General features: G+C 45.9%; 3 non-coding genes across 3 annotated transcripts; 2 read left to right on the top strand and 1 right to left on the bottom strand.

Moving 5' to 3' along the window:
• The first annotated feature begins 661 nt into the window (after positions 1-661).
• On the top strand, positions 662-750 carry TRNAR-UCU (transfer RNA arginine (anticodon UCU)). Its single transcript is given in 2 exon segments — positions 662-698; positions 715-750. It is a non-coding gene; the product is annotated as a tRNA-Arg (tRNA).
• An 889-nt stretch (positions 751-1,639) lies between these two features.
• On the top strand, positions 1,640-1,712 carry TRNAT-UGU (transfer RNA threonine (anticodon UGU)). Its single transcript has one exon. It is a non-coding gene; the product is annotated as a tRNA-Thr (tRNA).
• A 302-nt stretch (positions 1,713-2,014) lies between these two features.
• Positions 2,015-2,086, bottom strand: TRNAQ-CUG (transfer RNA glutamine (anticodon CUG)). Its single transcript has one exon. It is a non-coding gene; the product is annotated as a tRNA-Gln (tRNA).
• Positions 2,087-5,350: the final 3,264 nt, after the last annotated feature.

The following is a 5,350-nucleotide window of genomic DNA, read 5'->3' as shown; positions in this document are numbered from 1 at the left end:
GAGCGCTTTACAAAAGAACCAGTTGCATTACATAAGGATTTTGGAATACATGAGTTACATAAAAGATACAAACAGGTAAAAAAATAGCTAATGTACAAGTTGTACAGTCACACAGGGAAGAGATACAAATAGAAAAAAATTGCAATGGGAGATACTCCGAACACAAGATCAAAGGTTACGTTACATGAGGCAATGGTGACCCTTAAGCATGTATCAAGAGCAAACAAAATAAAATCCAAGAGGTAGCAAACGATACATTGCACGAGGGAAAGTGACGTATGCATGTTACAAAGGAGTGCACAATACAAGTGGAAGTATGATACTCTCTCTTCCTGTCTGAGTCTTTGTCTCCTCCTCCCCCTCGCCCCCACCTCTGCCCGGCGCTCCCCCTCTGTGCTGCGCCTGCCCTCCCGCCCCCTGCCGGCGGCTGTCCGCCGCTGCACCCTCCATCATCACCCCGCAGGTCCCCCCGGTTTGAGTGCAATGGGAGCCTGTAGCGGCGAGAGGGTGGGGTGGGGGCCCCGGGGCTCTGCCCCTCCGCTGCCTCGTGTACCAGCTCCAGGGCCCCCGGGGGCAGCACTGCACACTTTCCTCTGTGCACGTACTTCCTAGCAGCAGTCACACATATCTGGGCGGGAACCGGCGAGCATGCAACATGTGCGGCTCTGTGGCGCAATGGATAGCGCATTGGACTTCTAGACTGGCTGTGGAGGCATTCAAAGGTTGTGGGTTCGAGTCCCACCAGAGTCGTCTTTTTATCATTTTTAAATCTATTCAACTCTTTTATTTTAAATTGATTTTAAAACGGAACCTACTCGAGTTTCAAGTGCACCTCGTAAGCATTTTGCGTATTTTTTAGCAAAACACGTTTCTCGTTAGCCTTCAGAAGTCCTAGCAACATTGCTTGCTATATCTTCGAGGCTGCTTATAAATGCTCTTCTTCATGACTAATTAAAGAAATACACTCAGAAAAGGTAGATACATAACTAATAAATAGTGTTTGTGTGATTTTACTTTTACTGTTAATGCATAACACGTGCATGTTTTTGCCGGCAGATTATTCTGAAAATATTGGAGTCATTCACAGCAGTTTGTCAAGCAGATGTTCATTTAGAGAGTTACAACAGAAAGCTTTGCCTACATCTGCCAAAGCAGTAGCGCTTGACAAGTAACTTACCACAGCCATCCTCTTGGCTAAAAGGCGCTATACAACAAGGTGAAGGCAAGAAGATGGGCTCTCGCGCCCTGACTCCTGGTGCATGGCTGGAGCAAAATTAATATTTCTGTTTTTGAAACTCCCTCTGCAAAGTTATCGAGCGAATTACGGGGCGCTGCACTGTTTCTTGGCGCTCTTGTGCTGTCCGTGAGGCTCCTGTGCAAAGTGAAATTTAAATTTGAGCTGCGCTGTGTTTCCAGCGTGTTGTGATTGTTGTTTGTGCTCTTTATAAGGGTCTCTGCTGCACCTTGGTGGTACTTTTGTTGTGTGACGATCCTGTCCTGGTGTTTATGTGACACAAAGAGTGTTTTGCTGCTTTTTCAGATATCTGTACTGCTCGTGCACTGCTGAATTTACCTCTGTACGCCGTACGGCCTATGACCGATCATAGGATCTATTTCTGTAATGCACTTACCGGCAGATGGCTCCATAGCTCAGGGGTTAGAGCACTGGTCTTGTAAACCAGGGGTCGCGAGTTCAAATCTCGCTGGGGCCTTGACCATCTTTTGAAAGAAGTGCTAGTATTTTTAGAATTTTAAATAAATTACGTCACTTAAGATCATACATTTGTTTTAATGCTACCAGTTATCATTTGTGTGTTTCATGTTTTTGCATTACTCGTCTTACTGAGAAATGCGGCAAGTATGGTGTAAAATGTAAGACGCCGATGGATGCGATAATGACAAATCAGGGAAACGGTTTAAAAAACCATAATAATAATAATAGTAAACATTATTTCCGCCTCACACACTCACTGACTTTTATGTCACTCAAATCATAAATGTCTAAAAAATATACAGGTCCCACCGAGATTTGAACTCGGATCGCTGGATTCAGAGTCCAGAGTGCTAACCATTACACCATGGAACCACCTGAAGAATTGAGCGTCCATTAGCGCTTATATGTAACGTGGCGACGAGGACTCCCCAAAGATGTGTTTTCTATATTTCGGTAGAGCTGATTTAAAACAAGCTTTCGGCTCTCCATTTCCTTGGATTTGTGAATGCAGACATCAAACGCGATCCCGTGCCTGTTCTCTCTCTCTCTTTATTTTCATAGTATTAACGCATTTCTAAGATCATTATCCTTTGTTCTTGAACCAGAGGCGTCCATCTTTATTGCTGGGTTCGTAAGAGAGCAAACAAAAACTACAAAGACTTGCACAAAGATATGTGCTGCGCTCCTGCAGGCCTGAAACAAAGAGGCCGGAGGCAGCCATGTTTGTTTAAATGCAGGGGAGGAGTGTTACGGACAGAGGCAACAGAACAGAAAATCAAAAATACATTTAACTCACCTAGCTATTAGATAGCTACGCCCCCTGCTACACAAACACCTGTAAAATTGAAATAAAACAATTGAACATTAATGTAATACCATAGCTCTGTAATGCACAGCTCTTTAAAACCAAACACATGTTCAACGTATTGGGACAAAGTGTTGGCTAGCGGTCAGTATTAAATATAATAATATTAAATATGATAATTCGAAACAGAAGCATGTGAGAAGCCGTTTCCTCAGGCACTGCTAGATTGTGGCTGCTGATGTGACTCCGAATGACGAGGGCTGTAAGTAAATCCTCAACAAGAAAACATATCGACGATATAAGTCAGAGGGGCTTTTAAATGGTCAAATGGTTTCTTATTTATCAAAATGGTTGGAACGCGCACCTTCGGTCCTACAAGCTAGCCTCAGTATGCAAAATGAGCACTACCAAATTGAGATGTGATCCACACCCATAAATGCCAAATTTTAGGAAAGCATTTTGGGAAAAAAAAATCGTGGGTCTGCGTTTTCCTCATTGACTTGAAGCAGAGACAATTTTAGGCAGGAGATAGCTAAAATAAAGTCATTTTCTGGGCACAAGTCCTATAAAAAAAAAGAAGTGGGGGGACGCTGACCTCACGTCACGAAAGGTGGCTTGCACTCAGTTGCAGTTCATAGTTATCGAGCTCCCGGTAAAATAAGTGGGGGGACGTCGTCCACCCGCGTGGTACCCCGACTCGAGCCCTAGTCATTTTGTTACCAAAAACCGTAAGCCTCCCTCCTAAATCGGGGGGCAGATTTACAATAAATGGCGCCAGTTATTGTGCGCCACAGCTCCGCCACCCAAGGTGCGCCACATTTACAATGCGGTGCACCATGGGACAAAAACGGCACAGATGCGTGACGCATCTGTGCCGTAAAGGCGGCGCATTGCTGGAGTTGCATTGCAAGCTCAACGCAGCTCCAGCAATGCTCTGGCGGGCCATATCTATCCAATGTGTGAGGTAGTGTGGCTCACTGGTTAGAGGCGGCAGACCCGAGAGCAGAGGACGGCCCGGGACCAGGGTTTGATTCCCGGCGCGGCAGGTTTCTGGACCAGGGTCAGCGGACTTGATAATTCTCTCGCCTCGGTGCCCCCTCTGATCAGCGATCACACTTGGCAACTCTGGGCATTAGCTTGCCTCATCTTCACTAACGTCCCCACCAGACCGCCGGGGATGCCTGGTCTCACCCTGGAGATACCCATTAAGGGACCATCTCTCAGGGAAGCCAGGAAGGGTTTCGCAGCGGTCGAAGCTCCTTGGGACCCTCCGGGTAAGTAGTGCGCTATATAAATGCCTATACATTTACATTACATACATTTACAATGCTGCGTCAAGCCTTACGCCTGTTTCAAGCAGGCGCAGAGTTTTGACGCAGCATTGGCGTAAAAGTGTCTGCTTGAAATCTTGTAGATTTCACGCAGGCACTTTTGTGAGGCGCACCTGTCCCCGAACGCCCACCCTGCGCCGGAATGCCCCCACATGTGGCACAGGGATTTACAACGTGACGCATCTGCCTAGAATCGTCACGTTGTAAATGGGTCACAGGGATGCGCCACCGTTGCGTGACGCAATGGCGGCGCTAGTCCGACATAAATCTGCCCCTGGGTCTTTTGGCATGTTTGCACTCAGTACAAAATGGCACAGCAGTCACACACCACCAAGGTTGTCGCCTTTCCAAGAGAAGAATGCAGGCCATGTGTTGTGATTTAAGTCCCTAAATAGGACTTTAAACAAAATTGTATGAATTTGTTTGCTACATGACTTTTCTACCTTTCTTCACTTTCATTATTAGTCATAGATCTACATCTCGGCAACACATTTAAAAGTGTTTTCCATTTTAATTTGCTGTTTGAAATATGTCCATATATAAGAGTTAAGACTTGGCCTGGGCGGAGTTCTCGTAGCTCTACTCAGCGAACCCTGCAAAATGCTGCAAAAACTCCACCTCACGGATTTCCGCCAGTAGCGGAGTCTATTAAGTCGCACTGATTGTAAGCATGGGGAGTTTGCCGCACACCGTATAATTAGTGCAAACAACACCCCGCGTCGTGCCGGACGGCACTGCTGCTTTCTGACACTTGAGTAGACATTCTACTCAAGGGGAAACTTCTTCAATGCGAGCAGCAGATTTCTCAACGCGAGCAGATGCCAGCAGTCTCGGCCTGCCGTGAAATGCCCGCGTTGAGAAATCTCGGCAGGAGGAGGTCTAGTGTGCAATTGTTTTTCACGTGCACTCGCCAACTACTGTTGGCAAGCGCACAAGAGAAACAAGCATTGTAAATGCAATAGGTCTCGCATTAGAAAAGTTGGAGCTATTGGTCTTGTAAATGACAAATATTTTATTTATGTGTTGGTTTTTAAAGTAGCTAAATTGATAGCTTTGTCGTTTACAATGCCAATAGTTATAACTTTCGCGAATGTGACACCTATAGCATTTGTAATGCAACATGTTTTGTATGTACGTGACTAAGATGGCAGCTCTGGTCATTAGGCCACATCTCTAGAGAGATGTACGAAGTACTGAGGAAGACAAGATAAACTGCACTTCAATAATGATGTCGAAATTAAGTTAGTACCTCTTTGATCGTTTTACTGCAAAATTGTGAAAATTATGAGACTCTAGTTCAGAACAGTTCGAATTTAGCTGTAGGACAAGGCAACCCAAGACGTGCCAGTTGTTGTGGTGGCGAGTGATGCTGTGGTGTTCAGTGATGCTGTGGTAGCGCATAGTGATGTTGTGGGTGGGTGTGTGTGGGGGTATGGGTGTGGGGTGTGTTGGGTGTGTGTGGGGGGTGTGTGTGTGTGTGTGTGTGTGGGGGGTGGGTAT

Source organism: Lissotriton vulgaris, chromosome 1_1, assembly GCF_964263255.1.
Source record: "Lissotriton vulgaris chromosome 1_1, aLisVul1.2, whole genome shotgun sequence".
NCBI lineage: Eukaryota > Metazoa > Chordata > Amphibia > Caudata > Salamandridae > Lissotriton > Lissotriton vulgaris.
The sequence above is the reverse complement of the archived record's forward strand: the minus strand, read 5'-3'. Positions and strand labels throughout refer to the sequence as shown.